The sequence below is a fragment of the Sinocyclocheilus anshuiensis genome, unplaced genomic scaffold (assembly GCF_001515605.1).
Source record: "Sinocyclocheilus anshuiensis isolate Anshui unplaced genomic scaffold, SAMN03320099.WGS_v1.1 scaffold603, whole genome shotgun sequence".
In the NCBI taxonomy this organism is placed as follows: domain Eukaryota; kingdom Metazoa; phylum Chordata; class Actinopteri; order Cypriniformes; family Cyprinidae; genus Sinocyclocheilus; species Sinocyclocheilus anshuiensis.
In genome coordinates this window covers 170,528-181,592 of record NW_015551055.1, presented here as the reverse complement: position 1 = coordinate 181,592, position 11,065 = coordinate 170,528, and the positions used below count along the sequence as shown (strand labels likewise).

The 11,065-nt window shown below is 35.4% G+C and overlaps 1 protein-coding gene across 2 annotated transcripts in view; it reads left to right on the top strand.

The window, feature by feature from the left end:
• Window positions 1-874: 874 nt before the first annotated feature.
• LOC107661954 (recombining binding protein suppressor of hairless) overlaps window positions 875-11,065 on the top strand; it is a 23,386-nt gene continuing 13,195 nt past the window's right edge. The window contains exons 1-2 of one of the 2 annotated variants that reach the window (XM_016451775.1): window positions 875-965; window positions 1,170-1,208. The gene's annotated coding sequence lies outside the window, so the exon portion shown is untranslated. The other variant, XM_016451774.1, reaches the window with a different exon arrangement.

Genomic DNA, 11,065 nt, shown 5'->3' with positions numbered 1-11,065 from the left:
TGTACAAACTAGTACTGTGCAAATAGTTAGGCTAAATCATGTTCTTTTTGATATCTCAGCATATATTGTGTGAGTTTAGTGGTTTTGTAAAAGTTCAAATATTGCATTAGTAAATGTTAATGATTAGCAAGCAATTATATCTCACTAGATTCATTATATGGTATGCGTTAACTCAAGACTACTTTCAAAACTGTGTATATTTTAACATGTATCCCACAGAATGCCTTGCCCTGTAGGCTTTCATTATACGTTTATTACTGCAAATGTGATTTATGCTTGTTTTTCCAAAGTGAGGGCTGCGGTAATCAACAGCATCTGTAGCGAGAGCTTAACTTGCGTTTAACCCGGAACATTCCTTTAAATCCCTGTTTCGGCCTATGTTTTGCCGCGGAAGCATGGTAGCGGGCTTTGTTTTGAACGCACTTCATTCCATGAAACGCTTATTCTTGGCCCCATTTATTCTGGTAAATAATTGACGAACAAAAAACATATTAAAATTAAGATACAAATTATACCAAACGAAACTCGTTCGAAAAAAGGGATTCTACAAACAAAAACATACGAAGTGGTCAAAAAATTATGTCTGACCCACTTCCCCTCTTCCGGCGTCCTCCCGTCCAATTTACCACACCCTTATGACGTTTACAATTTTCTTAATTAGCAAATTGAACTAAACAAAACACAAACAAATAATATTTAAACATAAATAATATAAAATAAAAATACTTTCTTAAATGGCTACAACAATTCCTATCAAAAGGAAAGTGATGCGTTTTTGGCAGCAGGTATCGCTAAACTGTGCCGTTAGACAGCTTTCCTGTGATAATTAGCCTGGTGGATGTAATCAGAATGGGAAAGTGGTTTAGTTTGGCCACCTGTGTGTGTTTGTATACACGGTCATGTGACTGTGCTCTCACAAGGTCACTACAACAGCTGCAAGCCTGCTAATCTCAAATAGCGGGCAGGTGCGTGTGTTTGCCTGTCGTGGCACATTTGAGTGCATGATTGTGTTTGCCCCTTGTTGAGTGATGGGAAACGGGCTTTTGTGTGTGTGTTACAGTGGCACAGTATAGTACACAGGTGTGCCCTCAAATATTTGTGCGCATAAAATGATGTTTTTGTTTGTATTGTGGTTGAATTTCTGCTAAAGTGTTTTTCTCTCTTTACAGGAAGTTTGGGGAGCACCCTCAACCACAGCGCCTGACGAGGTATGTTTATCACCGTCACATGCTAATTAACAAACAAACCTCTCTCTGGTACGGCTTGCATTTCTGCATGCTAAATCTGTGAATTACATGACTTTACAGTGACGACAATGGAACTTTCTGAACTATTCGCACACAAGTTTGAACTTAACCTGATTTAAAAGTTTGTCATTTTTAAAGAATAATTCTGCGGTTATTGTTTAACTGTACATTGCCTTGCCATATATGGTGACAATTCTAAATGGTTTAACATCACATTACATGTAATTTTATTGTGAAGTACTTTTCAAATTTTGAATTACAATATAATTCATGGTGTGAAACCGTAAAAGACATTCCCAGAAGTCCTTGCATGACACATTTTTTTTTGTTATTAGTAATGTACATTAGCATGTTTTGTGTTACATGTCTGCTCTGACATTATGGTGGTTAAAGTGGTTAAAAAAATCAGATAGTTCAAGTAGATATATCAAGTAGTTAGTATTGATATATTTTGCATAGTGTAGTAGATATATCAAGTAGTTAGTATTGATATATTTACATTATTTTGCATAGTGTAAGTTTTTGGCATCAATATGCCATACCTGAAACATTGTGACCATATTTTTATAGTAAATTTTTGGCTACCATGCCATAAATTTCTGCAATTTAACAGGAAAATTTTATTTTTACAGTGTAGAAATGATTATATTAAATTATAACACAGTTCTGTGGAATACTTGATTCTGATTGGCGACGTTCGACGTTCCAAGGTATGTTATCACTTGATAACAACTGGTAAAACTGATAACACAGGCTCATACTGAAGTCGGAAGTCGGTGCTATACTCTTGTATTATTTGTACGATTATTTAATTAGGCCATGTCCTCCTGGACTCGCTCTCTTGCTTCATACAAACGCAGCTGCTGCCATTTTGCTACGATTGTTTTGTACACTGTAATGGATTATAAAATATAACTAACAAACTGGTAAGATTTTAAAACATTTTTGTCTTAAATCAATATATTTTATCGCCTTAATTATTTATGTGGTGAAATGTTGTGTAATAAGTGGTATGACTGTCCCATATTTCTTAAATGTCCGTCTAGTTTGAACCTCTTGCTCACTGGAAGCTTTGTGTTCAAATATTTCAACACAAATCAATATTTTGTGTCTAATTATTTACTTATGTGGCAAGTAGCCATGTAATAAGTGAGATAATGTATATCCAGCCGGTTGTTATTGCAGAATAGGGGTTATCCCTTACTTATATTACATGACATTACATTACATTATATTATATATAAGTACAAGTAATTTTGACAGAAATAAATAAATATATATATATATATACAAAAATAGATTCTTAAATAAGTCATGCAATTATGTATTTAATGTTACTTGTCTTTACATACATTTCACAACAATTTTAATATATATATATATATATTAGTTGTTACAATCAATATTTTAAAGTTATGCACTTTAATTGGAAATCTTATTTTTAGGCTACATATGTTATCTCACATAAGCAAATAGACATTTAAAACAGTGAAACTTTGTGAAAATGGACTTATGAGATTTATAATAGTTTTTTTGGATCGTTCCTACAACGCTGAATGACTTTCTTTGTGAAAACAGCAAAATAAGCTGCATATAAATCAAATGTGATCTAATTTACTTTCCCAAATGTGAATGTTATTTCTAACTTAGTAACAGTTTTTTTTTTTATTAATTGTTCTATGTTGAGAAGTACAGACAATTTAAACCTACATTTCTTTTTCTCAAAAATTTGGCCGTATTACACTTTTTATTTAATGGCCAGTCTGAAAATAAAAGCACTGTTGGCCTAGGACATTCTGAGATGTAGTCCCCACTGAGGTTTAGTTTTAGTGTCTCTCGACACTGCTGTGGAGTTTTTCCATAGTGTCACCATCGCTTCGCTCTATTTTCTCCCAGCCTCTTTCTCTTTAACCCGTTTCCCCTCTTGTCTCTCTGGTTGATGTTCTTTTCCTCCATCCATCCTTTTTTGAAGAGTCAAAATTAGAGGCCAAGAATTCACCCAAGAAATATGGAACGAAATGTTTTTAGACGATGCGTGTTGTGAAGCAGCTCCAGCCAGCGGTTCGTGTTTTGAGTGGAGAAGTGAGGGACATGGAAAATGATAGAGAGGGGAGAGTTAAGCGCTGCCCGCCCGACCCGTGTCGCGTGCCCTGTGGTTAACTTACAGCACGACTGCATTCTGGCAGAGAGCACACGCCCTGGCAGGACATTCTCACCGCTTCACGGCCCCTGTCTGTGCTGGGCCCCATCCTGTGAATCTGAGTATTATTAGATAAAGACTGGTGTGTCTGCATATTCTGCTTACAATTCACTAAGGTGTTGTTCAATCACAGGTTTAGGAGCAGATTAGGTCAGATTCATTTGGGTCAAATCTGTTTGGATAATGCTTTCTGTAGACACTGTTTATTTTTGATGGGATGTTGTGCACCATGGGGAGATGATGGCTAGGGGATAAAGTGATGAAGTGTGTGTGTGTGTGTTAGTGTGTATGTGTCGGGAAGCCCATTGTTAAAGATAGTGTGACATGCCTGGAGGATGATGAACCTCTTTAGACATCTACAGTCTCGATTAACTGGCAGAGTATTATACAAACCTTCTCCTTATATGTCATTCTCGTCTTGTGCACATTCAAACATGCAGCTTTGGCACAAGTAACAGTTTTTACCAGTATTACTAATTCTGCAAAATCTGGGCATGAACTAACTTGAGCAGTTTGTCGTTCATACTTCTGTTCTTTCTCTCTTTTAACTATTTTCTTTCTTTTCTCCTATATAACTCTCCGTCCGCTTTCTTATTGTCCAGTGATTTCTCCATCTATTTAGATTATATTTTTATTCTTATTTATTCATATTTTAAATGGCACCAAATCAGCATTAGAATGATTTCTGAAGGATCATGTGACAATGAAGACTGGAGTAATGACTGCTGAAAATTCAGCTTTGTCGTCACAGAAATAAATTACATTTTAAATATACTTTCAAATAGAAAACAGCTATTTAAAATTTTAAAATCTAAAATATTTTTGTCCAAAGCAACTTACAAATGAGGACAATAGAACCAAACAATTTTTACAATTATAATAATATTTCATTATTCACTTTTAAGCCATTTCAGAGCAAATTCACAAATACCAAAATATATATTGAATATTGTTAAAAAGCTGAAAAATATATAATTTTTTTGTCTGTTACATCTCAGACCTATCGGGCTTGCCGACCTTTCATATTTCTTTCTCTTTTTATTTTGCGAGTGATGCATGGAGACATGTGAGCTTAGGATGATTAAATTCCACTTCTATGACACAAAAAGAGAAAGATCACTGGAAATATGGTTCTTGACTTATGTAGCCCACGATACATTGTGGTTTTCCCATTGTAAAACTTCTCTTTCTAAAAAATGAGCATCTTTCAGGTTTTTTTTTTTATCTAATGTGGTGTATTGACTTTCATGTCCTGTGGTTTTGAAACTTATTAAAATATGTATGTAGATTATGGCATTTGTTGCAGGTTTGCTTTTGCGTGTTCAGTGTGCGTGTGCGTGTCAGAAGCTCTTCCTGTTGAAGTGCCCATATTTGTCATGCTGTTGCTGAAAACTGATGACTCACAAAGGCTTGTCCACTTCTTTCCTCAATGTGTGTCTGGCTTTGTGTGTATGTGTGTCTGTGTAATGCTGTGGTTGCTTGTTATTACATATGTCCTTCCGTCTCTACATTTGATATTTTATACTTTTAATTAAGTTTATCTTCTCTTCAGTTGGGTGGATATAAGCTATCTGAATCATTTAATTCTTATTTTAATTAAAAAATTCTCTATCAGTCACTACTGTTTTAAGTTTATATGTGTTTTCCGTGAGGAAGCTGAAGGTCTGTGGTTTTTCTCTTAAGCATAAGACATCACATGGCCCAGTGGCTTGACTTTGCGTGCAAGACCTTTGCGTGTGCAGGAAAACTCTGATTGATCTTCAGGACTGCTTGCATGGAGTTGCATGTTATTGATGACCTTATTTTACCAGCACAACAAGGTGCAATAAACCATGACACAAATAACGGCAAGTTCAGTTCAAATGTTCCCCATAAGATGTTAACCAATGAAATAAAGCTCAAACCTTCTATCATATGTTTTCCACTTTAGGATTTGGGCGGTGTATGTTTTGGATCCTAAGTGATCTTTGATCCTTAATCGCATTTTTGAAACGTACACACAACTGCATATATTTTCAAAATCAATTTGTCGGTAGGCTGTCAGAACAACTAGTCATTTTAGAAAGCGCTGTATAATTAGGCTTGTTTAGCATCCACCAGACACTGATCTGACACATTTAGACCTTTCAAAAGTTTGGAGTTGGCAAGATTTTTAAAAATGTTTTTGAAAGTCTTTTTTTTGCTTGCCAAGTCTAGATATATTTGATAAAAAAATACAGTAAAAACGGTAATAAATATTAATTTAATTTAAAATAATTGCTTCATATTTTGTAAATAATAATCATTTTAAAATGTAATTATTCCTGTGATGACAAAGCTGAATTTTTAGTAGTCTTACTCCAGTCTTCAGTGTCACATGATCCTTCAGAAATCATTCTAATATGCTGACTGGTGCTCAAAAAAAAAAAATAAATAAATAAATACAAATCTTATTATAAATGTTGAAAGCAGTTGTGCTGCTTAATATTTTTTTCTGGAAACTTTTTTTCAGGATATTTTGATTAGAACGTTCAAAAGAACAGCATTTATTTAAAATAATAGAAATCTTTTGGTACATAAGAAATGTTTGACTGTCACTATTGATCAATATAATGCATCCTTGCTGAATATTAAAAAGTATTAAAAAAAACTGACCCCAAACTTTTAAATGGTAGTGTATTTGCACCCTTCTATGTAAACGACTAACTGACTATAACCTTTCATTGCACAAAACCATAATAGAAACAAACGGAGGTGTATAGAGATTATGCACAATAGGAACATTCTGACAAGTCTGACAGTAATTGTCTTGAAATGTATTGTTGAAGGTGTTAAATTTGATACAAAAGTGGTGATTTATTGGCTGAGGTGGTGTTGCTTAAAAGGGGATGAATTTAACGAGTTTTGCCATCTAAAAGTTACACTGCAGGCTAGGGGTGTGCGGTATGACCAAAATTCTGTTTCACCGTATGACTCATTTTATTTCACGTTAACAATATATTTCACGATATAGTTCTTTATATATGTAGTTCTTCTGAAAATCGACAAAAAGGGCTTTAGATAATAAATAAACTCAAATACTTTAGAAATGAAAAGTACCTCGCCTTGTTCTTTTATTTGATAAATTATTTATTTAGTAGAAACACACTCAACTTTTAGATGAACTGCCCCCAACTGACTGATATTAAATGCAACTTGTAGGTGCAATTAAACTTTAAATAAGGTGTTTCTGAATTATTTTTAAATCTCATGTTATTGTTTTACTTCGATCAGTTTATAATATCTAAATATTTTATATTGAAATATTCTATTCATAATAAATTACATTTAATTTTGTAGGACAGTATTAATACTAGTTATATTGTTTACATTTGTTCCCTGGTACCTGCTTATTATAGGGGCTTGTTTTGCTTTTTTTGTGATAACTGGCAACCCTTCACCTGGAGCTTTATTCAAGAGAGGAAAGAGATCAACAGTGACTTGGAGAACAGCAGTATGCAAACTGAACATCAACTACTGTTAGTACTGCTGACTAAGTAGTTTAAATTATACACACCCTTATAACCGCGTCCACGTTGAATGCGATTCTGGTGTGTAAAAATTAACTGTACTCATAAGGGGTGGAAAGATGTACATCTATTCATTATTTAAGGCTATTTCTTTTCATTACGACATTGACATATGAACTGTTGTAGTCAAGTAAGCTTAACTCATAACGCTTCCTTCAAATACTTTAGAAATGAAAAGTACTACTTGTTTTCTTTTTCTTTTATTTGGTAAATTATTTATTAAGTAAAAAGACACTCAGCTTTTAGATTAACTGCCCTCAACTTGTTGGTGCAATTAAACTTTAAATAAGCTGTTTTTCACATTGTTATTGTTTTACTTCAATCAGTTTATAATATCTAAATATTTTATATTGAAATATTCTATTCATAATAAATTACATTTAATTTTGTAGGACAGTATTAATACTAGTTATATTGTTTACATTTGTTCCCTGGTACCTGCTTATTATAGGGGCTTGTTTTGCTTTTTTTGTGATAACTGGCAACCCTTCACCTGGAGCTTTATTCAAGAGAGGAAAGAGATCAACAGTGACTTGGAGAACAGCAGTATGCAAACTGAACATCAACTACTGTTAGTACTGCTGACTAAGTAGTTTAAATTATACACACCCTTATAACCGCGTCCACGTTGAATGCGATTCTGGTGTGTAAAAATTAACTGTACTCATAAGGGGTGGAAAGATGTACATCTATTCATTATTTAAGGCTATTTCTTTTCATTACGACATTGACATATGAACTGTTGTAGTCAAGTAAGCTTAACTCATAACGCTTCCTCCGTTGTGAGCCTGTGCGCTCCTCTAAACTGTCCAGGTGCTGCATTGCTCTCGCGGTTGACTGCTGCACCTTTGATGCACCGTTGTTCCGACAATATCACGTTATGAACAACCCTTTAGAAAACTGAATACTTTCTGGATCCTCCTGGGCTGCGTTTCCCAAAAGCATGGTAAACCTAAGTTGATCGTAGCTCCATTGGTGACAATGGTTCTACAAGTAACTTAGGCTTACGATGCTTTTGGGGAAACGCAGCCCAGATCTGCTCGTTCGTCTTTCTCCGTGTTTCTTTTACTTTTTTTATTTAATTAATTTATCCATTTAGCAGATGCTTTGGATAAAGCGACTTACAGTGCATTCAGGCTATAAATTTTTTTTACCAGTATGTGTGTTCCCTGGGAATCGAACCCACGACCTTTTGCGCTGCTAACGCAATGCTCTACCACTGAGCCACAGGAACATTTCTTTGACAAATGGCAGTGTCTGAGTGAACCACGCCCACTTATTTACATGTCGCCGTATACACGGAATTAAACAATCTCTTACGGTTGACATTTTGTACTGCGGTAATGATATATACCATCATACCGCCCAGCCCTACTGCTGACACATTAAAACCCTCTCTGATAAGCCACATCTCAAAATTTAGCCTCTTTTAACACAGTTGCCAAAACAAATGTGTAGAGTCTTACTGGTCGACCTCACTATAGTCAGCAGTTTGCTGACTAACTGACCATGTTGACCCAACTTTCAAGAAACAGATGGTATAACGTAATTTAGCTGAGGGCTATACTGTCAGATCTTTGATTATTATGCTAACAGAAGATGTGTTATGGTTTTTCCCAGCACCCCTGCAAATGGTGATGGCCATCAATAACTCTCTTCTGAGATGCTTTGTAAACACTGCTGGTGTTTTTGTGAATTGTCAGGTTGCCGGATATCAAAGCTGAACCCTGTCGATGAGAAAACACTTGAGCATTGAAGGGAAATGTCGAAAGTCTCGGAATGTTCCTGCTTTGGTGCCTGTAATCACGAATCAGACGTGCAGCTGATTTCATGTGCTCTGCACATTCTTGTCTTTGCACTGTTGAGGGAATTCACTAGCATTTGGCGATACGAGTACATTTTATCCGTGGATAGGAGAGGACTCCGCTCAGTAGAGATCGTCCTTTCTGAAGTACACAAGCCAAATCCATGTCTGAGATGGCCACTGAGTCTTCTTTTTCTGAACACACACACACACGGCAGGTTATTAGAAGTATCAAAGGTATCAGATGACATGGGCCTGAGGAAGATGACATCACCACATCTGCAGGAATTCACCATTCGTGTGTGTCCTGTGAGGCTGGGAGGTTCAGCACCGTTCAATATTCACTCGCTTCACGACGCTCACTGACATACAAGATCTTAGATAAAACTGTATGCAACCTGTCAGATAGGATTTGTCTTTAGCATTCTAAATGACTCAAATCATTTAGCATGACGAAACATTTGACAGTGCATGACAAACTACTGTAGGTTTAGACTAGTACTGTGTCTTAGACATACCGTCATAAAATAAGCAATAACATTTAATAAGCTGTCATTTATTTATTTATTTGTTTGTTTGATTGATTGATTGTCATAACTAGCCATGACTGGGACCAAAGACAAGCTGTTTTGTCTGAATTGGTTTCTGTTTTTGTGGGTAGCCGCACCCACTGAGAAATTTCATTGGTTGAAAATCATGTTGCTTTTATAAAATGCTGACAATAAATACCATTAAATAAATAGCGATAAATTACCCGTCCAACAAAGAAGAAGAAACTTTGGCATCACTACTAGGATTTTCTGTCATCAAATCCTTCCACTTTGTGTATGCTGTACTGATTTTTTACGCTCATATTTTTAGTTTGAGCCAAGTCTAGTCACATTTATTTATATAGCACGTTATACAATACTGATTGTTTCAAACTGTTTCAAATTAATGAACAGGAAAATAACAGTGTTGATGCAAAATTCATCAATTATGATGAATTCATCAATTAAGACTTCAGTTTCAGGTTTTAAAGAAGTTCTACAATAGTATCATTATTCAGCTCAAATTAGTTCAATGTAGATGCAATTCAATAATAGAGTCAGTGTTGCAAAATTAATCAATTATGAAGAAAATTTGGTTCAGCTATAAAGCAGCTCTTCAGAAGACAGCAGTGTCATTGTTCAGCTCAAAGTCAGTTCAAGTTTAGTTCTCATCATACAGGGTCAGTGCAGTCAAATCGATAATATTACTGAATATTAAATGTATTTTAAGCCCCAGCTGAATAAGCCAAAGGCAGCAGTGGGAAGGTACCAAAACTCCATGTTTGTCTTTTCTGCTTCTTCAGACATGCAGGTACTGATTCGTTGTCTCCACTGGTAGAAGATGATTTTTGCTCTTTGCATCTCCAAACAACACTATGCTACTAGCATATCTTCAGAAGCGACAACCAATAAGAGTAAAGATTCTCTCCATGATTTCAAAATGCCAAAATACTTTGAGGGGAGTGCTCTGCACAGCACAGATTTTCTGCTGGAAACTAGAATAGGCCAGTGTGTGAAGTTACATTTACTTTAAGAGTTAGTCATTAGTCCTCCTGTTAGTCTTGGTGCATTGAGCCTGTCTCTTGTCTTGTAGGAGAAGGATTATTGTCAAAGTACAACCCTTTCACCTCTCTTCCCTCTCATACTTCCCCTCCCACCCTCATTTTCAATTCAATTTTTCAATTCAAGTTTATTTGTATAGCGCTTTTCACGATACAAATCGTTGCAAAGCAACTTTACAGCAAATTAAGTTTCTACAATATTTAGTGGTAGCTTATCAGTGGTGACTGTCAGTTAATGTACATATGGCAGAAATGTACGGAAAAATCAATTAAAGACTTAGTCAAACAGATGATGAACACTATTAACAGCAATTATTATATGATGCAATCAAACTTATAGCAAAATTTGGTAGTTCTGTATGTTGTTTCAGGGTTGGCATCATCTGAGGTCCTCTGAGGGGTTGGCATCATCTCTTCTCAGGTGTTCTGGATCCAGACTGAAGCTTGTGTAAATCCTAGTTACCATGGGATGTCAATCCCGTGGCAGAAACAGAGAAACAAATAGAGACATAATTAGCGTAGCTGCTGTTCCAACCAAGCAAAATGTATTTGTTTAACCCAAACTAAAGAATAATAATGTGCATTTGATCAGATATAACTGCAGTAAAAGATTATGAGATGCATTATTTGAATGCCAAAAAGATGTGTCTTTAATCTAGATTTAAACAGAGAGAG